This window comes from Stegodyphus dumicola, chromosome X1 (genome assembly GCF_044657685.1).
Source record: "Stegodyphus dumicola isolate Sdum_Otavi_A_Nest chromosome X1, ASM4465768v1".
Lineage (NCBI taxonomy): Eukaryota > Metazoa > Arthropoda > Arachnida > Araneae > Eresidae > Stegodyphus > Stegodyphus dumicola.
Genome location: NC_140780.1, coordinates 222426656 through 222444376, shown reverse-complemented (window position 1 = coordinate 222444376; position 17721 = coordinate 222426656). Strand labels below are relative to the sequence as shown.

General features: G+C 31.4%; 1 protein-coding gene across 4 annotated transcripts in view; it reads left to right on the top strand.

Annotated features, from left to right (window-relative positions):
• The first annotated feature begins 1902 nt into the window (after positions 1 to 1902).
• Positions 1903 to 17721, top strand: part of LOC118194921 (protein RRP5 homolog) — a 203761-nt gene continuing 187942 nt past the window's right edge. For 2 of the 4 annotated variants that reach the window (XM_035366136.2, XM_035366135.2), the window contains exon 1: positions 1903 to 2039. The gene's annotated coding sequence lies outside the window, so the exon portion shown is untranslated. Of the gene's footprint in view, positions 2040 to 6754; positions 6883 to 17721 lie in introns of all 4 variants that reach the window. The other 2 variants (XM_085808577.1, XM_085808578.1) reach the window with 2 other exon arrangements.

The window sequence follows — 17721 nt, the reverse complement described above, 5'->3', positions numbered from 1 at the left end:
AATTATTTATATAGTAAGAAGTTAACAGATAGCTTCAGATCATGTACTATTTCAGTGAAAAATTTTCAAAATATTTCTATCGGCTGTACTGAGCCAAAAAATAATTTAGTATTCCCCTATCAAAGATGTAATCAACATATTAATACACCGTGTTCTAAAATTTGTATATCTGTTTCCACTGCATTGGAGTAAAAATATTACTCAAAGAGATTAAAGTAAAAATATTACTTAAAGAGATTAAATTTTACATACTGAAGAATTTTTTAATTATTAAATAACTGTTTCTAGGAAATCTTAAACAATAAAAGTTTAAATAATGCAGATTTTGATCTCTGTGCAGTATTTGCATTGCAGATGATATTCTAAAATTATTAGGCAAAAAAAAAAAAAAAAAAAAAAAGACTTACTGTGGCATAGATTTTGAACTCAAACCTAAAGTTGCTTTTTTTGACTAATTTTAATATTACACAGGTGTGTTTTTCTTCACTTTCATTTGTATTCTAAATTTCATTGATGTTAACATTAAGAAACTAGTAATTGAATTAAGTGCATTGCAGCAATTCACATTTTCAGTGTTAGAGAAACTTCAGTTTTTCAAATGAAAATAATGAAATTTTTGATAAAGTTATTGACCAAATCAATCTGTTTGTTATAAATAAAAGAGACACAGACATCATAAAATATATTTTAACAGCACACAAAAAAATAATAACTCTCATAATCACAATATATACTTAAGAAAACGTTCAGTTCTGTATATCAAGGATAAAATTTGAAAACTTGCAATGGCTGAATATAAATAATATATCCCTCATACATGCCCATAATGCTAAATAGAATGAGGTATATATACAATTTTAGATATATATGCATTTAAAGTTAGGCCAAAAGAAAAAACAAGCTTATTAAATGCATCACTTAAATATACAGCAGGTAGACATTTTTACACACATACAACATTTATCAGAATGACATGTGTACAAAATTTTATGGCTGGCAGCGTGAGATACTGATATAGTTCATTATCAAGAATAATGTATACATGAAATAAAATTACTGAATTTCACAAAACAATATTATTACTATTAAGCACACACACACATGAGTGCCATCTTGATACATTACCTACATGACATAAATTACAGATTAATCAGAAGAAAGTTCCACACAAAGTTTTGAAAGTAACAGCATTAGATGCACAAAGATTTCAGAATTAAATAAGCAGAATGAAGAATTTCAGAACTGAGTTCAATGAAGTATATACACAATTTTAAACCTATATGCATATAAAGTTAGGCAAAGAAAAACAAGCTTATTAAGTATAACCCTTAAATATACAGCAGCTAGATATTTTTTACACATATGCAACATTAATCAGAATGACATGTGTACAAAATTTTATGGCTGGCAGCGTGAGATACTGATATAGTTCATTATCAAGAATAATGTATACATGAAATAAAATTACTGAATTTCACAAAACAATATTATCACTATTAAACACACATGAGTGCCATCTTGATACATTACCTACATGTAACTACCTGACATAAATCCATGTGTACCATTCCCATTCCAGATTAATCAGAAGTTACAAAGTTTTGAAAATAACAGCATTAGATGCACAAAGATTTCAGAATTAAATAAGCAGAATGAGGAATTTCAGAACTGAGTTCAATAAGGTATATACACAATTTTAAACCTATATGCATATAAAGTTACGCAAAAAAAACCAAGCTTGATAAGTATAGTCCTTAAATATACAGCAGCTAGACATAAAATACACTTTTTGTTAATAACGAGCCACGTTACAAACAATGAGCGTATAGCAAAATTGTAGCAGAATGTGAGCGCCACCTAGTGGTGGATTTCGCGAAAGCCACTGAAAACTGGGAACCGGAATTTCGTTCAGTCTGGCAGGCCTTGAGTATAAGTTGGCCTTGGTCCGGTTGATTTGCGAGTGGAAAGTGCTGCATACGGAACTAGCAAAGAGTTTATTCGAGTATCTGCGTTAGAAATTTTTTACATTTTGTGAAAAGGTGAGCTTATTATTTAAGTGAGCGTGTTTTTATGTTTTAAATTGTGTGTTGGATTGATTATGTTTTTGTTTATGCGTATTTCTCTCTATATGGTATAGGTTTTGCTTTATCACATGCGAGTTCCTAAGTCTTGCAATATTTCATTTAATAAATGATTGATGCGATTCATTAACTGTAATTTGCTGCTGTGGTTTGAACTTTATCCCGCTTATTTGGTATGAAATAAAATCCGGATCAGAAGTGCTATAGTTTTGCATGTATCCTTGGTTTACAGCAGCATTTACAGCAGAGGTGGTATGAGTGGGTTTTCCGGTGAAACTGTCAAGAGCATTTAAGAATAAATGTATCAGACTGCTTCATGAATTTTTTCAACACTAGAGGAAGCAATTAATGGGTAAGAACACAATGGATGTGAGAAGTCCTCAGAAGTTAACATTAAATAAGTAGGCATCTTGAAATATCGTGTATATGATGCTGTCTTTTTCTACATAAATTGCTAAATTTGCCTGTATTGGTAGACGGATTGTGCCAAATTGCGTTAGGGCTATCCACCTAAGTGATTGCTAAATTATATATTCTCATCAAATGAATTGCTCTCTCATCATTTTGAGCTTTATTTCCTAGTGCTCACATTAATTCCATTTCCGTTTCTTTGAAAAATTTATAATTATTTTTTAAAAAGGCAAAAAAATGTAAAATACTTTTGTTTTTGAAAATTTTTCTTCAAACTAGAAAGGGAACATCAACCTTAGTTTAAAGAGAAAACAGGAAGGATCATTCGAAGCTGAAAGTCTGATTCTGAGTGTTATTATCAAAGACATGAAGAGTTATAGTAGTATGTCCATTGTACCTTGTAATTTGTTCCAGGACGTAGCTAGGGTGGAGCAAGAGGGCACTTCAGTCCCCGGGCGCAGCAACTAAGGGGTGTCATATTCATGCTACGGAATTTTTTAATGAGATGTTTTCTATTCTTAGCACACAGAGAAAGGGGCGCAAATTCTTCAATTGTCCCCGGCCGCTGGAAACTAGCTACGCCCCTGGACATATCGCAAATAACAATCAATACTATGTGAAACAAGTTATCCAGTACAATACAGTTTAAGTGATAAATTTGACACAGTAAGACATTATGAATATTAAAAAATAATAAAATACAGTCAAAAGACGTTAATCTGGACTCGTCGGGACTTCGGCGATTCCGGATTATATAGATCATCAGTTTAAATCTGGTAAGATGGCATGCAGAAATTATAAAAATATGAAACCGTAATTTATGAAATAAAGAACAATTATGATCTAAAAGGTATCAAAATTTACAAAAAAAAGCTTAATATTTATTTGTTTACTTTATTAAACATTTCTTTCAATGTAAGTTGTTTAAGTTGCTTCGTTTTATGTGATAATACTTTCTCTTTAATTCCATAAACAGACATAATTCCCTGTTCAGTTACAAAGTTCCGCTGTTCAAGTCCCGTAATTGCTGTGTCGAAAATACCGACTAATTTGTCAATCGAAATTTTTTCGTTTTCAATAACCTCTGTCACTTTCTTCGCTATCGGAAGCGAATTATAATGACGAGGAATTTGATTTAAATCATATCAAAGACGGAATCCATCGAGATGAAATACTACATTTAGTAAGGAATTATAAGCCAAATAAAACGAAAACATCTGCCCTGAAGATAAGGATAGTGCTGACAGATCAACTTCCAATTCGTTGTGCGCCGCGGCATCCCCCCCCCCCCACGCAGACCAGCGTGAAATTGATAAACAGATTTTGGAATGGTTAGGTCATTTTTTTGCAGCAATTCCACTTTTGTTTAATGGACTTCGAAACATACTTTCGCTTTGTAGATCCTTTACATATTAGTAAATATATATCGGAAATTCTATTTGACATAATCGAAAGTTCAAGTTTACTTTTAAAAAATTGCTCTAACAGTCTGCAAAAAATAATCCTTCGAATTGGATCCATAAGCTGGATCCAATTCGAAGATTAAGAAACAACGCAATCTGCAACATTAACTGAATTAGATAATTTTAGCCTAGCTTATACTGTCCGTTATACATTAAACGGGCATGTGTAAACGTGTTATGCGCATGTGCACATGCATATTCACAGCCATAAAGGTCTTACGAGCGTGCGTCAATGCGACGCATGCGTAGAAAGTTTGTAGCTTTGAGGTCCGGATTATAGATCATTCTGGATTATGGGTGTCCGAATTCAAAACTTTTGACTGTATGTACTACCCAAACATAGTGTCATTGTTAAAGCAATAATGTAAAATTTTTTCATTCTAGTAGGGATTATTATGAGAATACAGTACAGACCCGGAATTCATGGAACTTCAGCAATTTCATAGTTTGAAAATTTCTTATTTTTAAACCACTGGTTTATATGTAGTAACATAACATACAGGCGTGTCATTAAGGCTTTGCTTGCCATTTATGTCAGATAGAAAAATACTAAACCTCTAGAAGGACCAGTACATTCCTACTGAGAGGCAGATTTCAGAGGTGGCAAAAGTTTTAGAATTTAGAGGAGTGTGGAAGCAGGAAATATTTAGATCGCAGAATTTGTAGAATTTAGGAGAAATATTGGGCAGCAATATTTAGGACCCTCAGATACTACACAGGGTGGCAGTGCCAGCTCTGCTGCCCAAGGGTAGAAAGTGCAATCCTGGCCAAGATTAATACAACTCCATTCAATGTATTCTTATTGGCTAAGGTGAGACTCAGTAGCAAGTAGGTGTTTGAAAGTGACATACCGGAATCTTTTGAGAGAAAAATAATATTTATAGCAATTCTTTTTCTTTTTATTGTGTATTGTATTCTCCAATTTTGTATTTATAAGGGTTTGAGGAAATTTTGGTTGATTTTTACATTATGGTAACTTGGCGATTTTTTGGCGAAAATTTGGCGACCAACTCTCCTACAGCAACCCTCTATTTTTTTTTTCCCGCCGCCATTTTGTCTTCACGAAGTAAAGACATGTTTTTTTTTTTTTTTTTTATCTACTGAACACTTCTTCCAACAATCTACTAGCCGAATTACACTTATGCTAGAAATTTTATCTAACAAAACTGCTTAATCATGACAAATATTCACTGCAAAATTGGGAAAAAGTGCACAATACCATACTCCTTACGTGTTTTTCAAAATAACACATACACATAAACCATGTACACGTCGACTTATTTTTACTTAAAAAACATCTCAGAATTACACAAAAATGGCATTGCGCACACTCTTCACTATATCCATGTACACTGCTTTTTTCTCATAAATTAGAAAAATTTCATGAAAATACATGACAATTTTCTGAATCTTTAAACCCGGTAAAAAGAACATATATGAAATTACCTGATCCCGAAAAAGTATATACCCTTTCGAAATATGAACATTTCCACATATAAAATGAATAAAATATCCAAAAACTTTTACCTCTAAATTATCTATTATATTATAAACGTCACGAACGAATTCATACCGCAAGCATTACAAATACTTAGTGTCAAATATTTAAATTATTTCCATGCACGTTTACTTCAACTAAAACATATACCAAATTCCTACAAACATAAAATTCACAAAATAACTATCATTACATTAAAATATCACTAAACCATGTACACGTCGACTTATTTTTACTTAAAAAAACATCCCAGAATTGCACAAAAATGGCATTGCGCACACTCTTCACCATATCCATGTACACTGCTTTTTTCTCATAAATTAGAAAAATTTCACGAAAATGCATGACAATTTTCTGAATCCTTAAACCCGTTAAAAAGAACATATATGAAATTACCTAATAATGAAAAAGTATATACCCTTTCCAAATATGAACATTTCCAGGTATAAAATAAATAAAATATCCAAAAACTTTTACCTCTAAATTATCTATTATATTATAAACGTCACCAACGAATTCATACCTCAAACATTACAAATGGTTACAAATACTTAGTGTCAAATATTTAAATTATTTCCATGCACCTTTACTTCCACTGAAACGCATACCAAATTCCTACAAACATATAATTCACAAAATAACTATCATTTAATTAAAATATAATTAAATTCAAAAACACTACTTAAATATAAATAAGCACATACATTAAATTAATAAAAATTAGCTTACAATCCTAATTACTTTAAACTAAATCATTGCTAATAACAATTTTCCAATAATACCATAAAAATAATATCGTCAAATAATTAAAAATACTAACTTACCTAATCTTTTTCAGGATCTTGATTACGTGGCTGATAAACTTTTCTTATTTCGGTTGATCTTTACAATATGGTAACTGGTAGTTTGGCGACATTTTGAAGGCGATAAAAGTTACTACCTGGCACTTTGGTAATAATGTGAGCAGTACTCAGTTCCGATTACGCATTATTTTGTGTGAGGGAAATGAGAGATCATGGGATATGTCATGTGATATTAATGGACGAATTACGGTTCTTTAATCGGAAAAGGGGGGAAATCGAGAAAAAATCTGGAAATTTTGTATTTGGCTTTATTCTGTGTTGTGTGAAACAGTGTTCGTGAATTTTTGGATCCCATGGCCGTAACTAAAGTGAATTCGAAATGGGTTTTTATGTATGTATTAATTTAATGTATGTGCTCATTTATATTTTAAGTAGTGTTTTTGAATTTAATTATATTTTAATTAAATGATAGTTATTTTGTGAATTTTATGTTTGTAGGAATTTGGTATAAGTTTTAGTTGAAGTAAACGTGCATGGAAATAATTTAAATATCTGAAAATAAGTATTTGTAATGGTTGCGGTATGAATTCGTTGGTGACGTGTATAATGTAATAGATGATTTAGAGGTAAGTTTTTGGATATTTTATTTATTTTATATGTGGAAATGTTCATTACTTTTTCGCGATCAGGTAATTTCATATATGTTCTTTTTACCGGGTTTAAAGATTGAGAAAATTGTCATGTGTTTTCGTGAAATTTTTCTAATTTATGAGAAAAAAGCAGTGTACATGGATATAGTGAAGAGTGTGCGCAATGCCATTTTTGTGCAATTCTGGGATGTTTTTTTAAGTAAAAATAAGTCGGCGTGTACATGGTTTAGTGATATTTTAATTAAATGATAGTTATTTTGTGAATTTTATGTTTGTAGGAATTTGGTATACGTTTAAGTTGAAATAAACGTGCATGGAAATAATTTAAATATTTGATACTAAGTATTCGTAATGCTTGCGGTATGAATTCATTGGTGACGTGTATAATGTAATAGATGATTTAGAGGTAAAAGTTTTTGGATATTTTATTTATTTTATATGTGGAAATGTTCATATTTGGAAAGGGTAAATACTTTTTTGCGATCAGGTCATTTCATATATGTTCTTTTTACCGGGTTTAAAGATTGAGAAAATTGTCATGTATTTTCATGAAATTTTTCTAATTTATGAGAAAAAAGCAGTGTACATGGATATAGTGAAGAGTGTGCGCAATGCCATTTTTGTGCAATTCTGGGATGTTTTTTTAAGTAAAAATAAGTTGGCGTGTACATGGTTTATGTGTATGTGTTATTTTGAAAAACGCGTAAGGAGTATGGTATTGTGCACTTTTTCCCAATTTTGCAGTGAATATTTGTCATGATTAAGCAGTTTTGTTAGATAAAATTTCTAGCATAAGTGTAATTCGGCTAGTAGATTGTTGGAAGGAGTGTTCAGTAGATAAAAAGAAAAGAAACATGTCTTTACTTCGTGAAGACAAAATGGCGGCAGGAAAAAAAAAAATAGAGGGTTGCTGTAGGAGAGTTGGTCGCCAAATTTTCGCCAAAAAAACGTTAAGTTACCATAATGTAAAGATCAACCCTATTTCTTCTGCTAAATAAAAAGCAAGCGTATGTGCGCCTGTTTCAGGATCTTTAAAATCATACTTATAGTTGTTCACAGCAAGTTACCAGGTAAAATAAATAACTTAATAAAACATGTTTACTTCTATATCGCACAACCTTAAAAAAACACTTATTACTACCCCTTTCAATCCCACTAAATATCCATTTCGAATTCACTTTAGTTAGGGCCATGGGATCCAAAAATTAACCAACACTGTTTCACACAACACAGAATAAAGCTAAATACAAAATTTCCAGATTTCCCCCCTTCTCCGATTAAAGAACCGTAATTCGTCCATTAATATCACATGACATATCCCATGATCTCTCATTTCCCTCACACAAAATAATGCGTAATCGGAACTGAGTACTGCTCACATTATTACCAAAGTCCCAGATAGTAACCTTTATCGCCTCCAAAATGTTGCCAAACTACCAGTTACCATATTCTAAAGATCAGCCATATATTTTTGATCTGGCAGTCTCTTCTGCCAGCTCAAAAATATATAAATCTTAAATCTGGATATTGGATCATTCCAAATATTGGATGTCCATATTTTGAATTTTGCATTGTGATTAGCTTGTTTCTGTGTTTCACAAAAAACTTTCTGTGACTTTGTTTGTTCATGTTTGGTTTATGATAACTTAGCAAAAACCGAGAAGCCTCATTCCAACATTAACCCATTCTTTTTTTTAATGCCATCTCAGTTAATCTTTGGATTATGGTAACTTGGCGAAAATTTAGCGACCAACTCTGCTACAGCAACCTGCTAGTTTTTGTTTGGACGCCAATTTGTTTTCACGAAGTAAAGTTTTTTTTTTTTAACTCAACATTTTTTTGCAACAATCTGCTAGCCGAATAACGCTTAAGCTAGAACTTTTATGGAACAAAAGTGCTTAATCATGACGAAGATTAGGTGTGAAATTGGGAGAAAGTGCAGAATCGCAAATTGCTTGCCGCGTTTTTAAGAATTGCACATACACAGTATCCATGTACAGGCCAACCTATTTACACTTAAAAAAAATCCCAGAATTGCGCAAAAATGGCATTGCGCACACTCTTGACTTTATCCATGTACACTCCTAAAGTTCTAGCTAGTAACCTTTATCGCCTTACGAAAATGTCGCCAAACTACCTGTTACCATATTCCAAAGATTAGCCGCCATCTCTCTCAGTTTGATTGTTTGCCATATTACATTTCCACTAAAATCTTTTTATTTTCTTATTGTTTTAGCAGAACAGAAATGGTTTAGCTTTGTAAAAGGAATGGAAAATACATGCTATATGTTTTTTAATGGTGCTACTTTGATAGACGGTTGCACGGATTTTTAGCGATTTACGTTGGCACAGTTTTTACAATCATCAGCCATCTTGAAAAATGCTGTTTTTACGCATAGTAAAGTATTTGAAATTTAAAAAAAAAAAAAAAAAAATATCGTTAAAAGTAATGGATTAATTTTTTGTTGAAAATGTCGTTTTTTAAGATGGCAGGCAAGTGTAAATAAATACATTTACTTTGAGTATAAAATACTAAAGTAAGGTTATTATTACTTTCATATAGCAAAGAAGAGAATAAAAACACCATTATAAAAACATTGTGCCAGTGTTTAATTAGATTAAAATATTACTTAAATTGAATATCGAATTAAAAACCTTATACCAACATTTAAAAGAATTAAAATATTACTAAATTCAAGTACTTTAAAATATGTTATATGGAATATAATTAACATTAAAACATATGTGACAATAATTATCTCAGAAATTTTTGAAAATAGTGTATTAATTTTTTTAACAAAAATTGAAGTATACAGTTATAAAGTAAAAGAAAAATATGTACTTACATTTTTTTGAGTAATTTAACCTGTGATTTATTGATAAGTACCACAAAAAAAATCTGAATCATAATTTAGATATCAATGCAAAAAATTTAAAAAATGTAATATCAAGGGCAAGAATAAAAAAAATTAAAAAAAAAATTATAAATAGATAAAGCAATTTAGAGCCAAATTAATGGATCATAAAAATTAAAAAGTAACAAAAAAATTTGGAAAAAAAAAAAAAAAAAAAAAAAAAAAAAAACTCCTATAATAGGTATTGTTTTTAAGATTTCGAAGAAACTTTAACCGCCCCTCCCTGAAGTACAAAGGACAATTTTTTATTCCGATACCAATAATTCTTGGTACTTAACCAATAACAACATTCATCTTTGAAGGAATTCGAAGATATGAATTAAATTTTAAAATGGCACGGTAATGCACAAATTTTCAGTAACCAATCAGGGAGCTGATTACAGCTCGTTAATGCACAAATATTCTATAACCAATCAGAGAGCTGATTACATCATGCCTAGAATTAAAATTATTTAAATAATCATACATAATAAAATTATTTTTTAAAAAAAAACGCAAAATTAAACTGTACTTTAATATTTAACAACCATAAATAATGTTTAAAACATTAGATTAAATTTATAGATATTAAAACTAATTACTTTTAAAGTAAGGTGACGTCATTGATTACATCATCCACAATATAAAATTCATAAAATATAATCAATAAAATTTTTATTAAAAAAAAATGCAGAATTAAATTGATTTTTAATATTTAGAAGCCATTAAATAATATTTAAAACACGGAATTTATGCATAATAAAATGCATTATTTTTTAAATAAAATGACAACAAAGTATCGGTTACCATAAATAACTTATCCAGCAGTGGGTTTATCATAAGTCGTATTACTCGCCAAAAGAAAAATCGCCAAAATCCGTGCAACCGTCTACCAAAGTAGCACCTTTTTAATGCCTGTTTTCCGAAACAGAGATAGAAATTTTGGCTGAAATTATGGAAAAAAAAAAAACCACTTTATTTGGGGTGGGGGAGCGTCGTTTGTAAGATAGTATTTTTTCTGTTTTGATTCTGAGCCAAAGTATACTTCTCCTAGATTGCTTGATAGCTGAAATTGTTATTGAGGTTTTTGCTGAAATAATGGAACAAATATGTTCTGAAATCTGTTTTCTCTAGGATAAATTTGTATATGTGACATTTATATAAACATAACCATGAATTAAAAGAATTTTTGGCAAAAATACAGTGAAATTATGGCGAATCTGTGAAATAAAAAAAAAAAAAAAAACCATATAAAAATGCCTAATTGTTAAAAATTTAATGTAATTAAATTAATTACACAGCATTGCACGAGGAAATAAAACAATTTTAGCTGAATCAATACAAAAACCGTAACATATATTTATCGCACTGGTATTTTATTGCATTGATATTTTTGAGAAATACCATGAAAAGACAAAAAGTGTTTAACTGCCTTAAGCGAACTCACATTCTGCTTATTTATGTAAAAATTTCATATTTGTGCTATTGAAAGAAGAGAAATCTTTTAATGCGTATTTTTTAAATTCCAGATACTGATTGATCCTTCAGACGTTTGGCATATTTTAAATATATAAATCTCATCCATTGCTATCCAGTTTGTTAAAGTAGATCTGTATTTATAAAACTGCTCAACACTTTTTTGTTGACAAATTGAGAAAGATAAACTGTCATATCAATGGTAAAGAATAAATTTTCTGAGCTGCTGCAATACTCACACAGTTTTACCAATTTAATATTTACATAGCAGATACTTTATTCTAAATATTTTATGAAAACTTTGAATTCTTTTTTTAACTCCACTTTTATCAAAACTTTCATTGTATTTTATTCCTTTCTAATCTGTTAAAAAATGTTAAAAATTTAATGTAATTTAATGTAATTAAATAATGTAATTAAATTTAATCTAATTAATTAAATGTGCATCGACCTCGAAACTCGTGCCAAGTAGTGCGATTTAGCGCCAATCTACGAGGGCTATCCAGAAAGTAGATTACGTTTTGGAATAAAAAAATAAACAAAGTATAGGAAACAAATTTTATTATATACAGATGAAAGCCACACTCAAATACTACTTTTGTACATAGTCACCATACAAATTAAGGCATTTATCGTAGCGATGTACGAGCTTGGAAATTCCTTCGTCGAAAAATTCGGCCGCCTGCGCCTTCAACCACTTCGTTACCTCTTCTTGCAGCTGTGCGTCGTCATCAAAACGCTGCATAGCCAGCCACTTCTTCATTGCTGGGAATAGGTGGAAGTCGCTCGGTGCCAGGTCGGGACTGTACGGCGGATGAGGAAACAACTCCCACTTAAAAGATTCAAGAACTTTACGAGTGACATTTGCCGTGTGGGGCCGGGCGTTGTCGTGAATCAACAAGATCTTAGAGCTCAACATTCCTCTGCGCTTGTTTTGAATTGCTCTTCTGAGTTTTTGGAGAGTTTGGCAATACCTTTGAGAGTTTATTGTAGTGCCTCTTTCCAGGAAGTCCACCAAAATTACACCTTTTCTGTCCCAAAAAACAGTCGCCATCATCTTCCTTGCTGACATTGTTTGCATGCATTTCTTGGGTTTTTGGGGAGAACTTGTGTGCCCCCACTGCATTGATTGCAATTTCGTTTCACAGTTCACATGTTTCACCCATGTTTCGTCACCAGTAACGATGCGATCGAGTAAAGAGTCACCGTCCTTATGGTAAGCGTCCAAAAAGTTCAACGCTGCAGCCATTCGCTGATTTTTGTGGTCCTCTGTCAAGATTTTTGGAATCCATCTTGCACAAAACTTGTGGTAACCAAGCTTTTCGCTGATGATTTCATGCAACAAACTTCGCGAAATTTGTGGAAAACTCAAAGAAAGTTCCGTTATTGTGAAATTTCGATTTTCACGGACTTTAGCATCGACTTTTTCGAGAAGTTCGGTGGTCACTATGCTGGGTCTCCCACTTCGATCTTCGTCGTGAACATTGGTTCGGCCATTTTGAAATCTTATGACCCACTGACGCACTCCACCTTCAGTGATAATGTTGTCCCCATACACTTCACGAAGCTGCCGATAGATTTCTATCGGTTTACAGTTTTTTGCAGTCAGAAACCTTATTACTGAGCGCACCTCGCAGCTCGCGGGATTTTCAATTAACGCAGACATTTCAAACCGTCACAGTATCTGAACGGAGCACAGCACGAACCTCTCACTAGCACAGCTAGATGCAGACTGAGCTGCGCAACGCTCTGACCCCAAGATGGCCGCGCTAGCCCCGCCCCTAGCGGACACAGACGGAAACGTAATCTACTTCCTGGATGGCCCTCGTATAATCGGAACATAAATCGCCGATACACAAAGTCAAAGAGTTGCACAAACTCGGTATCCTTGTACATTTTGACCTATTTTCACTTAAAAAAAAATCAGAGAATTATACAAACTTAGCATTACACATTCTCTTGACTTTATTCATGTGCACATCAACCTATTTTCAGTGAAAAAAAAATATCAAAGAATTGCACAAACTTGGCATTGTGCACTCCTCTCTTTACTTTGTCCATGTAAACATCGATCAATATTCGCTTAAAAAGTCAAAGGAGCACCAATTCTACTGTAGAGCTAAACAAAAAATACATAATCTCAATAAACTACATTTTAAACAATAAAATAACATAAAAAAGGAAATTCATCTTATGCATTTAAGCACTACACAAAACAAATATCCACTTACCTCATTTAGAAATTCTTGAGTCCTTCAGTCAGTGGCACACAAAATTCCTTAACAGCATCAGAAAACTTTCTAAAATTATCTGAACGAGAATGTGTATATCGGTGTCACCACCTAAATTCACAAAAGTAGAGTAAAGAATATCTTCCGTAGTGCTGATATTCTCCGACATTCAACAATACACAATTCCTTCCTACAAACAGGACATTATAATGGCTACTAAGTAAACCTTCATTTACACACCAGTCATTTACACACTTTCCCCCTTTCGTTCCAAATTGTACAAAAACATCAGCTTTCATGGTTCGATGGTAGCCAACGTTCATGGTCGACGGGATAATACATTAGAACCATTTGTTTTTATTTTTTTGTATATGTGTCCTTTTCAAGGATGAAGTAGATATTCATGTATAAAATAAATTTAACAAACTGTAAAAGAAATTAGAATAAAAAATAAGCCCTGTTTTCTATATTAATAATTATGAAATAAATAATTAAATTAAAAAAACTGAAATTCATAATGCAAACATTACATAAATAAAATTTAAATTATAGAATATATTTTATTAAATTAGTTAAAAGTTATGGAAAATAGCATAGTTTGTTATATGTAAAATTATTACCCCAAAATTTTCATATTGCTGATCTTATTCAGATTTCAACTAACAATCATTATCACTGTAAAAACAAACACCGAAGTCTCCAAATCATCTGTTGCCACCTTCCAAAGATTAGCATGTTTTGTGTTTGTCTATAGACTGTTTATCATTTAGCATGCATTTATAAACTTCAGAGGACTTTTCTCCTCTTAGGTGAACTGCATGTGGAGGGTACAACTATACTGTAGTTTGCAAACTTGCAAATTCTTTTATTGAAAAAATGTAATTGGTAATTTTGAAGAACTTGTAAGAGAATTAAGTGAGATGTTAAATTTACTTACGGGATGCAGGTTGGTGATTTTGGTGACTTTTTGAAAGATTGCTAGTATACTGATATTTGTCATAATTCAGCAGAAATGATCAAAATAACAAAACATAGTTTAGCAACATTAAATAAAACTTAATGCTATTAAATAAGGATTATATGATAATCTGAAAAATAAAATGTTTACCTTTTTCAAGAAATCTTACACATGTTTTCTTCTTCCTTTATGAAATATTTAGAATAATTTTACAGTAGTTAATACAAAATACAAATAAACTATATTAATTCATTAAAGTCAGAAGTTGACTTTACAGATATTTTATTCAATCTTTCTAGTTTCATCAACAGCCGATTTCTACATCTTTTTTCATATTAATTGAAATACAATATTTTTAATTAATGGTAAATCCACATTTAAGCAGAACTGTAATAATTATATACAGTCAAAAGTCGTTAATCCGGACTCGTCGGGACTTCAGCGATTCCGGATTATCGATTTTTCCGGATTATAGATCATCAGTTTAAATCTGGTAAGATGGCATGCAGAAATTATAAAATTAAAAATATGAAACCGTAATTGATGAAATAAAGAACAATTATGATCTAAAGGGTATCAAAATTTACAAAAAAAGAAAAAAAGCTTAATATTTATTTGTTTACTTTTTTAAACATTTCATTCAATGTAAGTTGTTTAAGTTGCTTCATTTTATGTGATAATACTTTCTCTTTAATTCTATAACCAGACATAATTTCTTGTTCAGTTACAAAGTTCGGCTATTGAAGTCTTATAATTGCTGTGTCGAGAATACCAAATAATTTGTCAAACAAATTTTTTCGTTTTTAATAACCTCTGTGTCACTTTCTTCACATCGGAAGCGAATTATAATGACGACGAATTTGATTTAAATCATATCAAAGACGAAGTACATCGAGATGAAATACTACATTTAGTAAGGAATTATAAGCCAAATAAAATAAAAACATCTGCCGTGAAAATAAGGATAGTGCTGACAGATCAACTTCCAATTCATTGCGTGTCGCAGCGTTCCCCCCCCCAGACCATCGTGAAATTGATAAACAGATTTCGGAATGGTTAGAGAAACAAAGGATATCCCTTTATCCATTTTTTGCAGCAATTCCACTTTTTGTTTAACGGAGTTCGAAACATACTTTCGCTTTGTAGATCCTTTGCATATTAGTAAATATATATCGGAAATTCTATTTGACATAATCGAAAGTTCAAGCTTACTTTTATAAAATTGCTCTAATAGTTTGCAAAAAATAATAAGCCGTATCCAATTCGAAGATTAAGGAACAACACAATGTGCAACATTAACTGAATTAGATAATTTTAGCTTAGCTTATACCGTCCGTTATACATTAAACGCACATGCGTAAACGTATTATGCGAATGTGCACACGCATATTCGCAGCCGTAAATGTCTTACGTGCATGGGTAAACGCCTATGCGCATGCGCAGAATGTTTGTTGCTTTGAGGTCCGGATTTATAGATCATTCTGGATTATGGGTGTCTGAAATAACGACTTTTGACTGTACTCACAAAACATAACACATTTACAGGAAAAATTAATAACCACTTTAGACAGGATAATCGTGTATATGCACTAAAGAATTGCCTTAGTTATAAAAATTTTGATACATAGCTCTTTGAGAAAACTAGGAATCAAATTACAATATAAATTTAAAAAAATTTTGTCACAACTAATAGAAATAAACAAAATGATACAGTCAAAAGTCGTTAATCCGGACTCGTCAGGACTTCGGGGATTCCGGATTATCGATTTTTCCGTATTATAGATCATCAGTTCAAATCTGGTAAGATGGCATGTAGAAATTATAAAATTTAAATATGAAACTGTAATTTATGAAATAAAGAACAATTATGATCTAAAGGGTATCAAAATTTACAAAAAAAAGCTTAATATTTATTTGTTTACTTTATTAAACATTTCTTTCAATGTAAGTTGTTTAAGTTGCTTCGTTTTTTATGTGATAATACATTCTCTTTAATTATATAAACAGACATAATTTCTTGTTCAGTTATAAAGTTCCGCTATTCAAGACCTATAATTGCTGTGTCGAGAATACCGACTAATTTGTCAAACGAAATTTTTTCGTTTTCAATAACCTCTGTCACTTTCTTCGCTATCGGAAGCGAATTATAATGACGAGGAATTTGATTTAAATCATATCAGAGATGGAATCCATCGAGATAAAATACTACATTTAGTAAGGAATTATAAGCCAAATAAAATAAAAACATCTGCCCTGAAGATAAGGATAGTGCTGACAGATCAACTTCCAATTCATTGCAGGCCGCGGCGTTAAAGATAAACAAAGTTTAGATAAACAAACGTTAAAGTTTAGGTAAACAAAGGATATGCTTTTATCCATTTTTTGCAGCAATTCTACTTTTTGTTTAATGGACTTCGAAACATACATTCGCTTTGTAGATCCTTTACATATTAGTAAATATATATCAGAAGTCCTATTTGACATAATCGAAAGTTCAAGCTTACTTTCATAAAATTGCTCTAACAGTCTGGAAAAAATAATAAACCGGATCCAATTCGAAGATTAAGGAACAACGCAATCTGCAACATTAACTGAAATAGATAATTAGATAATTTTAGCATAGCTTATACCGTCTGTTATATGTTAAACACGCATTCGTAAACATATTTTACGCACCCACATATTCGCAGTCGTACGCATATGCAGAAAGTTTGTAGCTTTGAGGTCCGGATTATAGATCATTCAGGGTTATGGGTGTCCGAATTAACGACTTTTGACTGTATTATATTCTTGTGAGCTTATCGATTGTACAAAAAAGATAATTTATACAACATACATTTATAGGCATTTATTATAAGACATGTACTGATAGTAGTATCTATAATAAGGGATAATAGGCACATTGAATTATTGAAGTATTAAGCTAGATGAAAAATGAGTTGCCAGTAAATTTGTGAAAGCTTTCTAAAATTGCCTGCGAGTTGGCAATTTTTCAGTGAAGGTATGGGTAATCAGAAAGCACCTAGAAAGCACCTGTGATTTGTTTAGCTTGAAATATGTACTTTCATATGACATGTCACTGGATCCTAACCTTCCGAGTGACACTGCTTATAAAGTACTGCATTTAAACTGCTTCTAACAGCTCAATTTTTATAATTACTGATGCTAAAGCAAAGTTTAAAGTTTATAAAATTAAACACTTTTAGCAATAGTAGCAATAAAAGCTCCCTGAGATAATATGTTGTGCAGACATTGA